The sequence below is a fragment of the Rhinolophus sinicus genome, chromosome 3 (assembly GCF_057876585.1).
Source record: "Rhinolophus sinicus isolate RSI-liver-muscle chromosome 3, RSI-T2T, whole genome shotgun sequence".
Classification (NCBI taxonomy): Eukaryota; Metazoa; Chordata; class Mammalia; order Chiroptera; family Rhinolophidae; genus Rhinolophus; species Rhinolophus sinicus.
This window is the reverse complement of record NC_142503.1, coordinates 31,477,346-31,499,107: the sequence shown is the minus strand read 5'-3', so window position 1 is coordinate 31,499,107 and position 21,762 is coordinate 31,477,346. Positions and strand designations below refer to the sequence as shown.

At 34.9% G+C, this 21,762-nt stretch overlaps 1 pseudogene; it reads right to left on the bottom strand.

Moving 5' to 3' along the window:
• Window positions 1–16,203: 16,203 nt before the first annotated feature.
• Window positions 16,204–21,540, bottom strand: LOC148758474 (small ribosomal subunit protein eS25 pseudogene; annotated as a pseudogene).
• Window positions 21,541–21,762: the final 222 nt, after the last annotated feature.

The window sequence follows — 21,762 nt, the reverse complement described above, 5'->3', positions numbered from 1 at the left end:
ATTCTTTATCTCAAATACTTTTAGCAGTATTTTAAAATCTCAATGTAACATTTATTTGTTTTGTTTTTTAAAATGTCAAAATACCTAAAATAATACTTTTTTAAAATTTACAAAGTGTGTGGCATATAATATTATTTTAACTTAAACCTAATATAATATAAATATTTTGTTAAATTTTCACAATGAATATTATACAATTTATATAATACTATATATGTATTTCAAATAATATTATCAAGGTAAGACTATTTTTAGATTGAATATACATAAACAAATCCATTTAAGTTGAAAATTTAGTTAAAAATATTGGTAATCTGCATTTAAAATATTTCTCTCTACTTAAAAAATAACCATGTGATTAAATTCATTTATATAGGAAAGAAAGAAAGGGAGGAAAGGAGAGATATATAGAGAGTGTCAGAGAGAGGGAAAGAAGGGAAGAGCGGGAGGGAGGGAGAAAAAATATGAATGTGTGAGTATTTGCTAGCAAAGAATTTAAGGTAGTGAATAAATTTAAAACCATTAATTTAAAATTTTGACCCTAGTCCAAAATATTTTAAACTTGTATCATAATATTGTAATGGTTTGTTGAAGCAACTGAATACTCATGTTGTATCTTTGATTTTTTTGTATGCATTTTATCATTTACAACAAGTTCCCTCTTATTTTTTTTTTCATTTCTAAAAAAGTATGTACTCATGTCTTCTCAATTAAATCTAAATCTATTGATGTTATGGATATTATCTTCTACTTCCTCATGTCTCCTATAGTGTATATCTCATACCGGGCATATAATGGCTTAATGAATGTGGATTGACTAATTAAGGACTAGTCATATTTATTGATCAGGTCTTTATATATTTTGCATACTGTTGAATGATTTATAATTTAATTATAATTTTATCAGAAAAAATCTTTTTGTGTATTATGTAAAGCCTCAATTTTAAAATTGCTTTAGAACTGAAGAAGAAAATGAATACTTTAACATATATCTAGAATTTATATGTACACTCACATTTTGAATATGAAATTGACTAAATGTAATTGTTATTACTCTGCCATCATTTATATAGATCTCAAAATATCTAGTAATTTAGAAAAATGAATTTAATCTAAAAGTCTCTTGTAAATATCATGGATAGGATTTCAATTCCTTGCTCTCTCTCGTTTCCTTCTGGAACCCCTATAATGTGAACGTTGCTACACTTGATGTGGTCGCAGAGACCCCTTAAACTCTCCTAGTTTTTTGGAATCTTTTTTTGTTTTTGCTGTTCTGATTGGGTGCTTTTTGCTACTTTATCTTCTAAATTGCTGAGTCAATCCTCTGCTTCATCTAATCTACAGTTTATTCCCTCTAATGTATTCTTCATTTCAGTTATTGTCTTCTTTATTTCTCACTGTTTCTTTTTTGTGTTTTCTATCTCTATTTTTATGTTTCCTATCTCTTTGTTGAAGTTCTCCCTGAGATCATTGAGTATGCTAATAACCAGTGTTTGGAACTCTGCATCTGGTACATTGCTTGTCTGCATTTTGTTTGGTTCTTTTCTGGAGCTTTGTTCTGTTCTTTTATTTGTGACATGTTTCTTTGTATCCCTATTTTGGCTGCCTCCCTGTGTTTGTTATGTATTAGGTAGGGCCTCTATGCCTCCTCAGTCTCAGTAGAGTGACCTTATATAGTAGGTGTGCTGTGGGGCTCAGTGGCACAATCTTCCTGGTCACCTGAGCTGAGTACTACAAGTGTGTCCCTTGTATGGGTTGTGTGTGCCCTCCTGCTGTAGTTGAATCTTGGTTGATGTTTGCACATCAGTGGGAGGGATTGACCCTAGGAATGATTGGTTGTGAGGACTGGCCATGATTACAGAGGAGGAGCTATGATACAAAGGCTTACCCTACAAAGCATGGTTCACTTGAGTGGGGCTCTGGTGACTGCCCAGTCTGCCCTTTGGGTGTGTCGTCCTTGTACGTGGCTGGGTGATGCTCTGGCTTGATCCTAAGCTGGCAACCAAGTATACCAGCCCAGGGGCCTCCTGGGAGGGAACAAGGCCAAGTTTAGCCTCAGTCTGTGCTCTGCCCGGGGTCACTAGGCATGAGCCACAAAGCAATCCATATCTGGTCACTGCCCTCATTGGGCTTAGCAGTGCCTTAAGAAGCCCATCTGCGGTCTGAGCCTTGCTGTTGCTAGTGCAGGGCTTACGGCTGCTCAGCCAGAGGTATGGGACATGCCGAAGCCAGATGCTGCTTGTTTGGGTTTTGTAACCCTTTGAGAGATTTTTATGACAGTCCACAACATGATCTAAGACAGGTTATTTGTATGGAAAAGCCACAGGAAATGGCTTGGGTGTGCCTGAAAGTTGGATGGGGTGGGGTCTCTGGGGATCACTAGGTCAAGGCAGAGGAAAGGTGATAGCCAGTTTGATGGAGACTCAGCTATTGTGTTTGCCTGCTTATGCACACAGGGAGGAGGGAGGGCTCAGGAAAAAACCAATGGCTTCCATCAGATCTTCCATCCAGGATAAAGCTGCCCCTCCAGCCCTGGCTTGAAGTTACACAGTTAAGTTCTTCTCCATATGTTGCTGGCATCTTTCAAGCCACTGCCCCAGCACTGGATCTCAGAGTGAGTGAGTCCATCAGCAAGTACGTCTGTGTGTGGTCCCTTTAAGAGGAGTGCCTGGGACTCTAGCTGCCTTCCATCTCACTCAACCACAATCTCCACTGGTTTTCACAACCAGAATTTGTAGGGACTTCTCTCCTTGGCATTGAAACCCTGGGCTGGGGAGCATGGTATGGGGTTGGGACCTCTCACTTCTCCAGGAGTTATCCCCACAGCCGATATATCCTTCCCAATTTTTAATAGTCATACGTGGGTGTGGGACCAGCCCATTCCATGTCTCTGCCCCTCTTACCAGTCTTGAGGTGGCTTCTTCTGTATGTCTGTAGTTGTGGGGCTTCGGTTCAGCTAGACTTCAGGTAATTCTCACTGATGGTTGTTCTGTAGTTTACTTGTAATTGCTGTGGTCCTGAGAGGACGTAAGCTCTGCCATTTTGACAGGAAATCTATAGTGTTTTCTTTTAACATTAAAAATACTATATTTTGGGGGGATGGCCAATTAGCTCAGTTGGTTAGAGCATAATGCTCGTAACACCAGGGTTGCTGGTTCAATCCCTGCATGGGCCAGTGTGAGCTGTGCCCTCCACAACTAGATTAAAACAACTACTTGACTTGGAGCTGACGGGTCCTGGAAAAACACACTTAAAATAAATAAAAAAGAAAGTTTAAAAAAATCTTGAAAAATAAAATACTATACTTTTATAAGCTGACTTCAGTATTTCCTAAGATTATAAATTAGCAGACTATTAAGGGTTTTAAATTTTAAAACATCTTTTATTTGGGTGATGTATACATTGGAAAATACATTTCTTTGTGTATCTGTGCTATTTTCAGTTATTTCTTAATATCTTGTTTCTACTTCATTAATTGTGTCTTAAACTATGTTTAATCTGCTGACCAATCTGTCTCTAGTATTTTAATTTTAATTATTGTATTTTTCCTTTCTAGAAGTCTTATTTAATTATTCTTTTCTAACCCACATTGGGTTTGTTATTGTTGTTGTTATATTCTCTTGCTCTTTGGTCCCACTATTTTGTCTCATTTTAATATCTTTAAAGATATTAAGCATTTCTTCCACATTCAGTGTCTGATCATGATAGTATCCACAGTTTTTTGTGGGAATGTTTCTGCAGTTGCTGTATCTGTTGACTCACTCTCATTTGTTTCTGCATATGTTCTGCAATGTTTCCTTCTGAATTTCTGTCCTTTGGTGCTTTATCTGTAGGAATTCCTTGGAGCCGGGGTTATTATTACAATCTTCCCAATAAAGCTTCTGCGTGTACTTCCTCAATGTGCATGGGGGGCTATTGACACCAGATTACATTTATCTTAATGTTGGGTTTGGAGTTTTCAGATTCTGGGATATAAGAATTCTGGTGCCAGGACTATATGAGGACTTTGTTAGAAGGCATTTTCTGGGAAGAAATTTTGTTATTTTTCTTCTACCTAGAGCCAATATCAGACAAGTTTTCTCAGTGAAGTTTCTTCTTTTGGGAATCCTGACTTTGGGCAGGTTTCTGTTTTAATCTCTCACTATTCATGGGTCTCAAGTTTGTCTTCTGACCACTATGGTGCCTAATGAAAATGGAGTTCGGGCACACTAGGGATTATCATGTCTCCACAGGATGCTCTGGCTCCAGAATTGATTTGGCCCTTTGAATTAGAGCTTTCTCATTGCTTCTGATCTTGGAGGACATTCCTTATTTCCTATCATCTCAAAAATGCTTTACAAAAAAACTTTAAAAATAAGTTTATCCAGAATTTTAAGAGCTCTGTACTGATCCATCTTTTGCTAAAAATGGGAAGACCTGAGCTAAATATTTCACAATTATTCATTGACTGGTTTCACTAATTCAAAAACAAATCTCTTTTAGCATTAACAGTCATTATGAAGAAGCCACAAATATTCAACACAGACTTCCTTATTATATCAGAATTAATTTTTCTAGGTTGGAAACATTATTATTATTACCTCTTCCTTAAGTTGCATTTTGCTAAACTAGTGGTATTAAATGAAAAAAAAAATTGACTCTGAATTCCAAATATTTTATTGTTTAAAGCATTTTCTTTTATATTACATAAACACAACCATATTTGCTTTTTAAAGCAAAAGAAGAAAATAATTCCTTTATGAAGATTCCTTTTAAGAGTCCTACAATGTCAACTTTTCTTTTAATTATTATTCTTTAATACTTTACTATCATACTGAAAATTTCCAGATTCTATAGGATAAAACAAACCCAGGTCCATTTAGTATGCTATGTAAAGAAATAAAATAGAATTTTAATGTAACTATGAAACTGTAGCATTCCATAAATTGCAAATTATAAATGTGTATTACAATACTAAATATTCAATAATCTCTTGGCAGCTTTTTTGAAACAGAAAATTTTTTTGCAAGTTAATATTATATTGATGCCTTTGCTTTAGGGAGAGGATAAGAAGAGTTCTAAAGACATTTTTCAGGATCCTAGATTTATTACCCCTTCTCTTTGCCAGATTTACCATGTAATCTTTAATCTCTGGAAAACTTTGACTTAGCATGTCATCTAAAAGATATTACTTTATGATTTCAACGCTATAGCCAGAATGCGATGCATTTTGTGGTGCCTAGAAAATTACAAATATCTCTGTGTATTTGGGTGAGAAGTTCCTTTCATTTCTGTTTGTCTCTTTTTTTTAATTCTGTATGTAAAACCACTAGAAAATGTGAAAGCATGTTTTAGCCACTTGAAATTATATTGAGTTATATATGAATACTAAACATAAAATGTCTGCTTTACTTTTTCTAATTGAATATGTCTCCTTTTAGGTTTATTTCTTGTTAAAAATGTCTTCTTAAAAATAAGAATTCTGATTAAGATTCAGAGATGATTACATTTTGGCTTTTTTCCAATGGCTTGAATTGGGTAGTCTTTGCCTTGTGTGATAGATACTTAAGAGAGTTTACATGCTACACATGTTGGGTAACATTATAATCAATTTCACAATATTTGCTATTTTTCTTCTGAGAATTGGGCTTGAAATTCTATACTCTCAAGATGTGAAACTGCCTATGGTATGAAGTAAAATCCCCAAGGTAAAGGAATTTTAGAGTGTTATAAGATTATATTTCATTTTGTAATGTCAAAAGAGCCATAGAAAAAATGTTCATAACAGTTCAGAAGTATGACCTTTAAATTAGTCATATAAAATTCTAGGCATAAACATGAAAATTAGCTCATGACCAACCATTTCTTGCAAAAAATAAATGCCATAGTCAAATTTCAAAAACTGCTAAACTATGAAGATCTTTAAAAAATACTAGTTATCCATATATTTACATGGAAAGTGATTCTAGGAAAGAAATGAATTGTGAGGTTTTGAATTAAGGATTGAGAATAGAATGTTCTGGCTCTTATTTCTTGAATGCAGACATGATTATGATGTGCTTAAGATGTTTTTCTCGTAGTGGTTGTAGCTTTGAACCTCAACCTTCTGCTGTTTTTTGCTTGGTTTTCCTTGTCACCAAAAGGAATTTTCAAGTTGGTAGGTGAAGATTAAGAGTTCAATCTCTGGCTAAAGAGAAGTTAATAAATATAAGAGAGAATTAACCTTGGCAGAAATCACATGTCTGATCATATTACTCCCTTTCTTTAAAATCCTTCTGAATGTCCTCATTGCTTACTGCATATGATTTGGACCAGGTGTTTCCTCTCACTGGGGCCTCAGTGCTGCTATCTCCCTTTATTCTCCACCTCAATTTTAATACTTTCGTAATGCCAAATTTTATGGAACTCCACATAGGTATATATCGTATTGTTTCATGCCCCTCTGCAGTGCTCATCCTCTTCTCTTTGCTTGCAATGTCCTTTCCAAAGAGTAAGGTCATAACACAGTAGTTAAGAGGGTACACTGTGAGGTCAGGCATGCAGATGGATTTAAATCTTGACTCTACTGTGGGGTCTTTGTAAAGTTATTTAACCTCCCTAAACCTCAGTTGCCTTATCTGTAAAATAAATTCAGAAGTAATTCTTATATTTAGATGAAATTATGAATGTGAAGGTTTACTTTTATAAGTAGTAAGGGTTGAGCACTTACTGTGTTTCCCCGAAAATAAGACCTAGCTGAAACAATCAGCTCTAATGTGTCTTTTGGAGCAAAAATTAATATAAGACCCGGTCTTATTTTACTATAAGACCGGGCATAATATAATACAATATAATACAATACAATACAATACAATACAATACAATACAATACAATACAATACAATACAATACAATACAATACAATACAATACAATAGAAAACTGGGTCTTATATTAATTTTTGCTCCAAAAGATGCATTAGAGCTGATGGTCCATCTAGGTCTTATTTTCGGGGAAACATGGTAGTAAGGAGTAAATAAATATTAGCATTACTAAGGAATCATTGGGATATAATATGAATCTATTTTTAAATAACTGATGCTAACTGTGCTCTAGTAGATCTTCTTTTTCTCAGTATGTAATGGGTTCTCTTAATGTACCATCTTAGTCCAGTTCTATATCTTTTCATTGACTTTTGTTTATTCAAACAGCCTCATTTCAGTTCTTAAGGATTTGTTTTAAAACTTTAATTTCATATTTGATTCAAGTCCCCTAGTACAGGCTGAGTCAAGTGATGGGGTGAGAGTAGTTTGCTTGTGTTCTTCCTCTCGTGCACACATGTACACCTTCACTAATCCTTCTTCCTTAAGTCCCTTCTTCTAGTCTTGGCAAAAGAAGGCAAAGTTGTAGTCCCGTAGTCACCTATGTGGCTGACTATATTGCTGTTCTAGCTTGTTTATGGGCTTGGTGTAGATAGATGTTTCCAACAGGACTCATGGAGGAGAGGTCTTTCCTAATCAACACCTCAACATTTTATGACTGTCCACCCCCCCACCAACTAACTAACCAGATGCCTCATTCCCATTATTCTGATGAATGTGCTTCTTCTCTCCTGCTGTGGTACACAATCTTATCAAACTTCCAGGGACTCCCACATTCCTCTCCCCTCTCTCCAGATCTGGGTTTACTATTACCTTCAAAATCCAGTATCTTATTTCCTGGGCAACTTAGAACTCAAGAAGGAAGGAGTTCTCAAGAGTACAGTGATGTTGGACTTCATGTCTAGAAGTGCCCCACCATGACTTCTCTCCTAATCCTCTTTTCAGATCCAATACCTAAATACATATACAACCAAGTGATTCTTTTGGACCCGTGGCCACTTGGCTTGGAAGAAGGAAGCACTGCTCTTCTATAGGGAGTTTAGAAGTGAAAACTGCCCCTTCTCATGAAGACCATAATCCATCAAGAGGTAACACTTTTGTCTTACGTGGACAATGGCTGGAGTGAAAATGGTCTTGTGAAATGGCTCCCATCTCAGTAAATCCTTTGGCTGGTCTCAAGAGCTGGTGGTTCTTCTGAATTTGTAGCTTGGGGTAATTAAAGCCTGATATTCTTAACCATACTCCTTAAGGTCCAATTTCATTTTAAGAATCCAATATCATCTTCTTACATTTTTCTTTTTCTTTATCAGGGCATAATATTATGTCAGAAGTCGTCCTTAAAGCCCAAGTTGGATTAAAAAGGCTCCTTCTCCTGCTTCTACTTCACCCTTGATTCTTATCTGAAGTATTGGATAGTTCAATATTCTCTCTGCTCCATCTTGTATTTCAGCTAGTGTTTTAGCAACAATGACAGAACCCAAGTAACCTTTGGCTGGCTTGATGCACAGGCAACCAGGCAGGAATTTGCGTTAGGCCTAAGCTTCTTACCTCTCATTTACTGCCGCAGGTGTTTCTGATGTCTTAGCTGGATGGCTATGCTAACCTGCCAGCACTTATGCACAACCTGAATTTTCCTGAAATGAATGCCAGTGAAGTCACCCTTGACCAATGTGTGACGGACACTGATAAATACCACCCCCGCCTTTGGACCGTGGGGCTGACAGTTCTAAAATGCATTTCTTAAAACTCCTCAAATCATTCCAACATTATCGCTTTCTCCATTCCATACTTCTTCCATCTGGGATCATAGTCCTATATTCCTATATAAACCACTACTATTCAAGCCTTCATCCAAGGCTATGATTTTTTGAGAAAACTCAGCTGAGACACCATATTATATTGAATTAATTTGTTTTTGGAATTGTATTCCCACCACTACACTGTAAGCTACTTTCATATCTCAGTACTGCCCAACACATAGTGCATACTCCATCAATCTTTGTTGAATTAACATTTTTATAACTTACTCTTTTGAAAAAAAAAAGTTAAATATTGTTACCTTATAACCCATATGAAGACCAGATTCAAATAATCATATCTATTTATAGTCATTGAAAACCTAAATGTCAGATAGCTACCAACATTGAATGGAAAAGATTTCTTGAAAATGCTTGAACTCTGCATGAAGTCAGAATATCTTTAAAGTATCAGAAATCTATCATAAAGTACCTTAGTTAATAAGAATTTATTCCCTACTGTGTTTAGAGCATAGAATTAGACACCTTGAGGGAAAGAAATGAATCCATTGGTTTGAAGAACTTGAGATTTATGAGATAGAGGCAAAACCTGCTCATGTTAAATTCCTGGGGAGCAACACCAATGAGCATGTCAGAATATACAAAATAATGTATTAATTGAAAACGGTGTATAAATTTTTCTAAGAAGATACCAAATCCTCCTAAGTTAGTCTGGAATCACCCACTTTGATTACAAATAGTAGATTAATGAGTTGTTCTATCTATATCAAAACTCCTGGTAATGATCTTTATAAACTGTGCAAAGCCTTCTCTGGTAAATTCTAAGCTAGAAATGATATTTTTCTGAAATAAAAGTCTATCTCTAGTACCAAATAATACAATTTTCCGAATAGAAAATAAATTCATTAAGAGCACATGTCTGAAATCTGACTTCCTATATTCGTAGATAAGTTGAATACTGGACAAATTGATAAGATTTAATAATTTATCAGATCCAAATGATGAAGGGCACATTTACCATATTGCTTTGTTAGCTCAATGAATGTGTTGTACTTGATGTGTAAATAAAATAGTCTACTCCGAAGATGTAAATATTAAGCACATGCTAAACATTTAGGAACATACACCAGAAAATTATTCTAAAAGAATTTGCTCTAAAAGTATGGATTTTAACAGCACACTTTATTCCTTTGATTGTAAACTGGAAAATATAGATTTCGTTGAACAACAGGATACATGGTAGTTTTTGAGCTTAAGTCTCAAAAAAGAATTCTGAAAATGGGAAAATTGTCCCGTATTATTGCAGAGAGGGAGTACCATTGTCATGTAAACAAAGGGAAACTTGGTAGTAATTTACAATGAGTTACATACTTGACAGTTGACTCCTTTGCCAGATTTTCTATTCTTTCAATATTAAAATAAATAATGGATTTTGCTTAATAATGGATTTTCACTTTACCAAGTAGGGCATCTATTTAATATGGCCTCATGATTACAAATATATACACTTTATTACATACAAAAAATTTTAAGTATGATATTTTATAGCTAATATTTAAAAAGTGAGTTCTAAATAAAGCAATTAAAGTATGATAATATGGTTTTAGGTTATATTTTGGTTAGTGTACAAATATGTTACCCAGCCTATATTTATGGGTGTTATGATTCAAATGAACAATTTGTGTACCAGTACTATGTTTTTGTGCCAAGAGAATTCTTTTCACTTCTTCGAATCAAGTCTTTCACATTTTCCTAGCACATTCAAAATTCTTTGGAAAAAATACAATGAAATCTTTTAACAATCACCTCTGGAATAGACAAAATTGTTTTAGTAGAGGGCAAAAAATATATTAAGCCAGAAATATCAGTAATGAATAATGAATTATGAGTAAGGAAGAAATTATTTAAAATGTGGTGTTTGATGAAAGTATCTCTACTAAACTAAATAATTCAATAACTTTGTTTCTTCTAGTTTATTTCCTTTGGTTACTTATAACTCTATTTTGGGAAAACAAGAAAGAAGGAAATTTCTCCTGAGTAGGAATCCTAATTTAGTAGAAATGCATAATTATATTTAATTTATAACTACTTCATGGAGATAGACTACACTTTCAGTAGTTTATACATATTTTATACCAGTTATAATATAAATGGAATGTCATGGCTGTATAGGACAATAGCATCACCTGAAATAATAAGTCTACAGTATTGTTAGAAATAGTAAAGGACAGTATTATTTAAACTCTAATACTTATTTTATCTTTAGCATTATTTAAATGTCACTGTAAACTAGGACTATATACAACTGGAAATAACGACTCTATTCAATTACCTCATTTTTGAAGCTTGCCAAAAGTGCGCGCTATGCATGTTTAATTCATCATGTTTTGCTAGTTAATTAATAAAAGGAAATTTCACAGACTGGAACTATAAAGTAATTTATAACAGAAGCATGAGCAGGTAGCCGAAGGTCTCATTTGAACTCCTATATTAATTTAAAATTATTTTGGAAAAAAAAATCAATTGCTAAGTGTTTTGGTTATTCAAAAATGCCTATTTGTGACACATTATACAATACTTTAAAATGCATGTAAGCTTTGCTCCTTATTTTTTTTATCTTTTTAAAAATATAGTTTAAAGCTATGGTTTTAAGATACTATAAGTCAAATACTCTAAAACAACACATACAGACCAAGAGCTAATGGGAAGAAATCTACTGCATCATAGGACCCATGTATTTTGAATTGATTCTGGAGGTAGCAAATGCATTTGGGAGAACTGGCTCCAACATTGATTTTTAAGCATTGTAATTTTAATTACAGCATCTTCTGCCTCTAATTGTATGACCTTGAACAAGTTCCTCAGCCTCTTTGTGCCTCAGTTTCCTAATCTGTAAATACAGAGATATTAATACTTGAGAAGATTAAAAGGATCAATTGCCGTAAAGTGCTTGGTGCAGTGCTGATGCATACTTACAACTGAATAAATGCAAACTAGTTTTACTAACATCATAGTCGTGCCCATGCCGTGTGCTTCACACTCTCCTAGAGTTAGACGGGACTCTCTTTTTTGTTTCCTGGGTAAAAGCTAGAATAATCAGTACAGGTTTAAATTAGTAACATTTTTTTATTGTACTGTTCAAAGAGCAGGATTCTGTATTATTTGTAGACTTTATTTAAAAAAGCAAGAAACATAACCAAAATTTTGATACCAGGAGCTACCCAATACCAGGAGCTCAAAACCAATCTTTTTGAGATGCAATACTGTTTTTTATTTTCCTAAGGTTTTGAGGTAAATGGGAGTGGAGATGAAAACAGGTATAAAATTGAACAATTAGTAAAGTATATAGAAATATAATGGCAGTAATCCGATAGAACTGTATATTCTTTTCTTCCTGCCAATGAATCCCAAAACATAGAGAATTGTATGATGTCCATTATTAGCTTTGAGTAAGACTAGACATGTCACTTAGTCTTGAGTTCCTAGCTAGGGATCCATTCCCTGTAGGATATGAGGGAAGATTCGATGACCTCTACAAAGGATCACTTTCTGCTCCCAGTTATGGGGATGTACTTTCCATCTTTCTGTATAGCCACTCTCACCATTTCATTCGCCAACATCTGTAGGCAACCACTGTGAAGAATACTAATGTAAAGACAAAACCAGTAGCAGACATTGTTCTTATCATTGAGGAGCTTAAGGTGTAATTGGAAATAGCAATAGATAGCAAACAACTAGAAATCAAAATAAGAATGAGTAATCATGTGGTAGATTGTGTGGAAACATACCATGTGGACATTAGAGTATAAAGAAAAGATGTCTGAACCTTGGGTTTCTCATCTATAGAAAGAGGATATGAATGCTCACCTCACAGGATTGTTATGAAGAATAAAGAGTCAGGCACATTACATGTCCTTAATAAATATTAGTTGAAATATCATCCAGGCTTGGAGTAACTAAAAATTTTTTTTCCATTCATTTACATGGGGATCCTATCTATTGTGTGCCAGGTATGGATACAGTGGTGAATAAAAGCAAACTGAATTCTACTTTCACAGAGCCTAAACTCTAGTTGAGAAAGAAAGAAAATAATTACATAAATATACCAGAAAATATCAAACAGTGATATGCGAATGGACAACAAAAAAGGAAAGTAATGTGTTAGAGAAAAGGAGTTACGCTAGATTGGATGACCAAAGAAGACCTTCCAAAGGAGTGATATTAAAGTTGAAAGGTGAATGAGAAGAAGGAACGACAGCTACATTCCAATCATCTGATCACCAAAGGGCATTTTTAAAGATTTATGGAAGTTCATGATGAGCATACCTTAGTTTTCTAAATGCTACTTCAAGACCAGTGATATTGACTTTTCCAAAATATACATATATGCATCCCATGATCTCAAGAAATCCAACACAAGCCTAATTCTTCCTTGGGGAATCTGATTTTTCTTGTGTGTGTGAGGATGTACTGGGTATGTGTTCTACAAAATGCAATTACTGCTAACCTGCTTGATTTTCTACTTGAAATGATTATTCCATGCAATTGACCTGTCATCATGGTGACACTTTTCAGATTGCTAAGCCCTATTGATGAACATAATGTTTTTAGTCTCAACAATTGGTAGCACTTTATCTGAAGGTAGCCTGGCCATAATACAGGAATGAACACAGTTCCATAGCATTCTGTGGTGTCACTCTTCCATTATTTGTGCTTTCCTGCAGTACACCAATAAAGTATTTGTATGGGATGTTGCCTTGACATAAAAGTTTTCTCTGTGGCCTTGAATGGTTTAAGGGGAAGGATTAGAGATTGAAAAGAAGATGGATATGATAAGATACACAGTATAACCTGATGAGACAGCTGCATTTCCATGGGAGGTGATCAAAAGACTTGTTATGAATCTGTGTTAATTTTATAGGACTTCCCAGGTTTTGATAGTATCTTTTCATAAATTCGTTAGAGTTTCTTCATTAACCTCTTTTGTGATAATGAAATATATGGAATATTTAAATACATAATCAATACAATCAATTGGGTTTAAGAAATTTGTGAAGAGTCCCTGTTATGACCTCAAGGAAATTGTCAGATTATAAGAATAATACAGATACCAAAGGGTGTACTGAATAGGATTGTTGGGAGGTAGCTGGCCAACAAGTTTGAGTAGGTTTGTCATCACTGAATATATGACTCCATTCTCTACATAGCACTGTCCTCCTGAATGAGGTAGTATTTCAAGATATGCTTTGGTATCTCCTTCTAGACATAACTAAGGATTTGTAATGCAAATAAGAATGTAATATGAATACTGCTGTATATGTTCTTTTGGTAAATCTTTATTACAACCATTAATTCAGCTCTGTTGCTGGCCCAAAATCAGTTCCAGTTTCCAGAATGTTTTGTCAATTTTTACTACTTACCTGCTGGAAAGTTGCTTTGCCGAGAAAATAATACAAAACATTTTGGTAACAGGCTGTACTTTCTTTAGTGGTACTAAAACTTCCAAGTGAGGAAAGCAATGAGTCTCTGAAGAATTGAACTGTTGAAGTAGAAGATGAACTTCTACACCTACTAAGAAAACATGAAGATGGACTTACGAATGAATGAGCTCATATGTGTTAATAAATTGTGCCAGTAGGAGAAGAGGGAATTGGTATTTGCCTGACAGATTTAGTTTTAGGTCATGTATCCTCTTAGATTCCTGTATCCATGTTATGTAAATGGCTTAGGGTTAGAGTAGTCCAAAAATATGTTGAAAGATTTGAAATTTCTTGCCCCACATTACTTAATGAAAAAGAAAACTCTTTTAATATTAAAACCTTAATATTTTAGATATGTGGTAGTACAGAGATAAAGAGGACTGAAGATTAATTGAAACAGATCTGTGTTAAAATTCCAGTTCTGACATGTGTTAGCTGGATGACATTGCAAAGATTCTCTAACTTCTAAATTCAGTTTCTTTATTCTCAAGCTAGAAAGAGAAATACCTATCTCAAAGGAGTGTGATGTAATATATATATATATATATATATATATATATATATATATATATATATATATATATATATATATATATAAATAATGTAATATATCTAAAAGTACCTGGTATAATTCTGAGTATATTTAGATGTTCAATAGATGGTATTCATCAAATGATCTCTGGCACCTAGGAAAAGTTTTGAAATGACTGCTACTCAATTTAATTCACATATACCAGCCTCTTATAATACAATTCTTTCTGCCATTTCTTCTTTCAAATTACTTCTAAGGGTCTCTTTCCCTCTCATACACACACATATAATTTTATAATTTTTTATTTTACATTCTGGCTTTCATCATGGTGGGATGGTGCAACAGCTTCTTAATGTCATCCTCTGCCTTTCTAACTTTGCCTCTGTTTCAAATTCATCTTCCAGGCTGATTCCTCCAGAGTTTCCAACACAATTCTCATCTACTTTAAAAACTCACTAAATTCTCATTGATCACCACATGAACCCCACCTTTTCTAGCCATCTTTCACCATTCTCAACAATATTGTCATACCCTCCTCTTGCCAGTGATCACCTACAGCCAGCTGCAGTCTTCGTAACTTTATAGTTACCTATTTCTCCATTTTCTGAAATGATTTCTGTCACAAAGCTTACTTTTTCTTAGCTTCACTCATGCCATGCTCATGTTTGAGAACATTCGTATAAACTATTCATACTTGCCCATAATGCTTTCTAGCATTCTATGATTATTATTTCCTCTAAATCCCTGCTGTTATTCATTAAATTAAGAGTCAACTTCCAAGTTTGTCTGTTCCATACTATTACAGGTTGAGTTCTCCAAAGCCAACTTTGACATGAAGTTGAATGTGCAGGATGTATAATGAGGAGTTCCCTTGGAATCAATACCTGCAGAGCAGAGGCAAAAGAAGCAGGACTGGGCCAAGGGAGAAATTGAGGTGCCAAGCAGGACAAACAACAATTTCAACTGACCTCAGTGGGAGCTCTAGAGCTAAAATGACCCACCCTAGTTGTCCTGAGTTAGGCTGAAATAGCCTGGCCTTTTAAATGTTGATTTGATCTGTCAGTTAATATGGCTCCCTCTATGAAGGGTGTGAACTTGGCGGAGGTGGATTTCTGCAGCTAAAGAAATGCCTAAAGATGGAAACAGGTGAAGCACTTTGCTGACAGCACTCTCATTAGTTGGGACAACAAATTCTTTATTGAAGGAAGATCTGGGCAGTGTGTCCTCTTGTATATCACATACCCATAAACCAAAGCCAACTAATTGAGCTAAACAACATGACCTTAGTGATTTGTATCTTCTACTGACTGAAGCATTTTACAATGTCAAAGAAAGGGGTCTGTGTCCCATGCTGGAGAACAAAGAGCCCCAATTGTCAGCAATCTGTGTGATGATGCATGAACAGAAGAATGAATTTATTCTGGAAAATGACCCCCTTTATACCTTGTGGACTGGTTGAGGAAGCAGCAAGGTTATCACTAACTAACAAAGACCCTCTGTTCAGAACCATGTATTTTTGCCCTTATTTTTTAAACTTATTTATTTGATTTAATGAGGTTTTATTTTTCAAAATGTACAGTTGGTGGGTCCTGTTGTTCATACATCTTCACTAGCACCTGCGGCTTCCTCATCCTTGGTGTCTCTGGTGCAAATTACTTGCGCTCTCTGCTTTGAAACTAGTTTAATGAGTTCTTTACTAAGGAACTGCTGACGGGGCTGCCCTGGCCAAGAAACCACAGATCTTCAATTTCTCAGAGACAGAAGCTTGTAGTATTTGGGAACTTCCTTACAGAGTTTGTCATAGGTCACATTGTCACACAAGACTAGGTTATTGAGCTTGTCCTGAAATTTGCCTTTGGACCACTTCTTTTTTTTGGCCTTGCCCCCAGATTTGTTCACTGGATCTTTGTCTTTCTTGGCCAACTTTCTAGTATCTTTCTTCTTGTCCTTGGGCGGCAAAGCGAAGCTCAGAGAGCAGCTGCTATAACTGTAGCCTTGCTAAGATGTTGGACAAAAAGTTAGAACTTATTTAAATGCCAAAACAAACTCCACAAGGTTTAGGTACATAAATCAGAAGTGTAATTTTCTTATGAACTTTGCATTTGCCCTAAGAGACCCCAAATAAGACAACTTTTCATCTCAAAACATCACACAATCACATTTCTCCCTCCAGAATACTATTGCTAATAACAATTTTAAATAGCTTTTTAAGAGCCTTAACCTTTTCAAGGATACTCATCACATTGATTTCTCAATAGTTTGAATCTCTGTATTCTCTCTGAGTTCTAATATCTATGGTGACATTTTCTGTCAGACAATTAAGTGTATTTATCTGAAGCTGAATTCGTGAGTAGAGAACATCAGTCCTCTACTCAAAAATTCCACTAGCTGTTCACTCATTTTAATATCTTTTGTAAAGTGTATTTTCAAATACTTAAAAACAAACCTCACACTTCATATATTATGTTTCTCATTCTGTAATCATATAAAACCATATGGTTGTGTTTAGTGCCATAGATTTATCATGCTTTGTCATCATGACCTTCTCCATTCAACAAATTCAATAAATATTTATTTATTTATTACAAGGCACTGTGCTAGACACATAAGGTAGGCACATACAAACATAATACTGACCTGGACACTTATCAAATTGAATTTGCAAAGCAATTTTTGAGTTTGTAAAAAAAAAAAAAAATGTATCAAACAGCTGTAATTCAAATGAGAACACTATTACTGTTGACTGACGGATTGGTAAAGGTTTCATGGAGGAGATAGTGTCAGTGTTTGGCCTTAAAGATTGGGTGGTAATTTCTTTATTTATTCATTCATTTATTTAAAGTTCACAGGTCAGTAATGTTCATTATAACAAAATTAAGACATACAGTAAAGCCAAGATAATGATAAAATAAAATGTGCACAATCTCAGTATTCATATTTTGTTGAACATTTTACTTGATCTATGCTTGTCTGTCAAAACTATGTGAAAACCTTTATTCAAATCATCAACTCTATTGATTTGGTACAAAACCAGTTTCAGAGTTAAAGCCATTTTTACGTGTTTTTTTTTTTTTAATGTTATGATCAAAACTGGCCTCACATGTATTTGAATTTTACACACAAGGTTACATTTTCACTTCTATATATAAGTCCCAAGCCAGGAGTGAGTGTTATAGTGAGTTTATTAACCCCTCAGCCAAAGAGCTCAAGTATGTGACTTTCTGTGACCCTGAACTCAACTCACTGGCAAATAGCTGTCTCTCTCCAAACTACTGTGAGATTTATCAGAAAAGAAACCATGAGGCAATAATAAAATGAAATTTTCATATTATATTCTGGGCTGAAAGTCCACACACAAAAGGAGCATAAATAGGTAATTTCCTAAGATGCAAACATAGAATGAAAAAGCAAGTGAATAACTATTAATCAGCAATAACTCTCTTTTGTCACCTTTCTTGATTTATAGATTTTAATGTTCTAAATGTCTAAGTTAGAATAATAATATTTAAGATATGCTCAGTGTCTTAGAATTTTAGAGTGATTCTGCATGCACTATCTCTTTAGCCTCCTAATGAGTAGATAAAAAGATGGTATTCTCTTAATTTTACATATGAGAAAATGGAGATGTTGAAAGGTCATGTGAAAATTTATTGTCAAGTAGTAAGTTATGTGTGAAACTTGGACTAGAAATCAGGGCTCTAGCTTCATTTTCAGTGTGCTTCAGTAGTTTTTAGATGCAAAATCAACCAATTTTCTTCTCACGTTTGAATAATAATATCTGGTGAATCATCTTAAGAGGAGCATTTTCATAACTCTCACCTGCATGAACTATTGTTTAAATGCTCTTAGTTTTTGGCAATAGGCCTGAACTGAAGTACTGACATATGGGAATAGAAAACCTTTTTGCTCCTTGCAGAAAACATTTATTTTTCCTGGCAGTATATCTTCAAGGTAGCTGCTGGATGGTGTTAATAAGCTCAGGAGGAAGGATCTAGAAGGGTGGCAAATATAGGTGTGAAATTCAGCTGCTCCTGATGTAAAATAAGACCCATAGGTGGCAAAGAGCCCTGAACCGAGAGAGAGCACTGACTCAGAGTTTAATAAAACACAACTGAAACGTTACCTTGGGGGGTTAGGTGAAACATGCCAGTTTAACTTCAACAGCTTTCAATGCAACTTTTTCTCATGTTAAAGTAAAAACACAAAAAAGTCGTCAAGTTCATAGATGAACTTTCTGGTCAAATTTTTGATAATTCTTCATAAAAAAGATTAAATTCAAACCTTAACATTATTATAAAGCATTCAATATCTCCATGAGAACTACATGGAGAAAATATGTTACAAAGGAAAGAGAACAAGGGTTTAGGAAAAATGATATTGTGTATTAAATCTTTTAGAGGTCTGAAGTAGCCCAAAATATATTCCTGAGAAGATAAATTGCAAATTCAATATTATTAATAAGATAGGGCAGGTGGTAACAAAGATGATTGGAGAGCTAGAAAATAGGATTTATATGGAAAAGTACTTGTATAATTTAATTAGAGAAAGACATGGCTAAGGGTGATAACTTTCAAGTAGGTTGGATATTTTGAGATGATAGTAATAATTTATTTCTCAGTTTTCCTAAATCAAGAATAAATTATACAAATTTAAGTGATAGTGTAAGGATTTCAGTAAGATATAAGAAAGAACATTTATTTAGCTAGCATGTATTGGGTGCCTGGAATTTTGTAGATTTTCTGATAGCTTTTTGGGTTATAAATGCGTGTGCTATGGGTTAAATTGTGTCCTTCCAAAAGATATCTTGAAGTCCTAACCTTGGATACCTGTGAATGTGACCTTATTTGGGAATAGGGTCTTTGCAGATGTAGTCAAGTTAAAATGTGGTCATTAAGGTGGACCATAAACCAATATGAATGATGTCCTTGTAAGGATAGGGAAATCTGGACACAGACACACAGAAAGAGGAGTATACTGTGTGAAGACAGAGACGTGCACAAAGGGAAAATGATGCAGAGACATCATCTACAGGGACAGGATGGCCATGTGACAACAGAGGCAGAGATGGCAATTATACTGCCCCAAGCCAAAGAATGCCTCTGGCTACCAAAAGTTGGAAGAAGCAAGGAGGGATCCTCCCCTAGACTCTCCATAGAAAGCATGGCCCACCCAAAACCTTGACTTTGGACTTCTAGCCTATAGAACTATGAGACAATACATTTCTGTTGTTTTAAGCCACCCAGTTTATAGTACTATACAATGAGTAAGACACTGTCTCAGACTCTGAGAATGCAAAGCCTAGTGAGTAAAACTGAGATGATGTAATTGTATTGCAATGTGCCTATAATACCTCCATGCTTTCCTTGAAACCCTGTACCTGCAAAATCCTATCTTCTCTCCAGATTCATCTCAAATGGTACTTTCCCTATGAGATCTTTTTTTTTTTATTCTCAGATAATAGATTGCTTAATTAAAATGGTATGTATCCTTTTGAACTGTAAAAATGAATTTTAATGTTTATTTCTCCTAGTCCTAGAACAATGTTTGGTAGTTTGTTATGTAATGAATAAACGAATGATAAAAGGAATATCTGAGTGTGGGTCATATTCAAGAAATGAAATTCCCTTATACTCAGTGTGTAGCACTGTCTAAAATGGATAAACCAGATGCTTAAATTTTATATGATTAAATTTAATGTGATAAGTGCTATTAGGTTGGTGCAGAAGTAATCACGGTTTTTGCAATGATTTTTAACCCTTTAAGCCACAATTACTTTTGCACCAACCTAATATAATTAACATATGTATAAGATACCATAGGGACACAGAGGTATGAATAATTAACTTTGACCAGAGAAGTCAAGGGAGGGAGACTGAAGATGATTCTGAAGTTCTTTTCTAAGAAGTATAAAATGCTGCCCATACAAATGAGGTGTATAATACAACCTGAGAATTTCCTTTCTTTTTCAATGAATGTAAACTTTGTTAATGTTACAGTTATGACTTTTGGGATTAACAACACAGGAAAAGCTGCAGTTCAAAGAATACTTCAGGTAGTACTTTTGTTTGTCACTCTCAATTTATATATCCATATTTTGAAAATTTTCACGTGTGTTTGGAGGACTGTGACCTCCATTGTACCAAACATGAAGAATATACTGATTTACAGGGTTGGCCAATTTTGTATATGATGTTGCATTCACAATAAACTCTAAGCCCCCAAATTTCACCTGACCTAAAGCAGACTGAGACAATGCTTTTATGTACACAACTGTGAACATCAGTTTTCAATTGTCCTTTCTAAATCACAGAGAATTTCTTTAGATTATTTATGGAAGAAGAGTCGCCTTTTAAATAGCTGTACTTCTGGGCCAGCAATTGAAATTCAAAATTTTACTCATCTTAATTCTCATTTTAAGGAGAGGATGCCTAGAATGTTCATTCAGTTACCTCTTCTTCTCCACAGCAGCCCAGCAAGGTTGTTAACAGCCACCATGAAGGGGATTGGGATCTTTCATTCTCACTGGCTAAACCTGCAGCGCAGGTAGAATGGAACGAACATCTTTCTCCTTGGTTTTCCTTTTCTGTCTACAGCAACAGTTTCCATTTCTTACAGAGGTAAAACTTCGTCCTTCATACACCTCTCTTCTCTGGACTCTATCTGCTTCTTGGCACCAGCACCCAAGTCACTACTGCCACTTGTGAGAAGTGAATACTCAACCCTCTTCACTTCAGCTTTCCACTTTTCTATCTGCTTCTGTTCCTGGGAGAAGACAGACACGACAGACATACCTCAGAAGGTAAAGGTGATTATCTGATGTCAGGAACAAAAGCTAGTAGAGCCAAGATAGATGAAGAGGTGATACCATGTAAGGAAGAGTGTGAGGACCGTTGCAGTGACCAATGACTTCCTTACCGAGGGACTGTCGGCCATTCTCGATACCAAGCAGGTAATGATCTTTGAATCCTCCAAACTCTTCTGAGATTTTGAGCTCTAGCTAACTTTATGTTATTTCAGTTTGTTCAATGCTTCCCTTAACTTAAAGAGCAGTTATATCTGACCTGCAGCCAATTTTTCCTCCAAGCTAGTGTTAAAAATAAATTTCATTTTGAAAAATTAGTAATTGATGGGAATGGATGGGGAAACAAACACGGA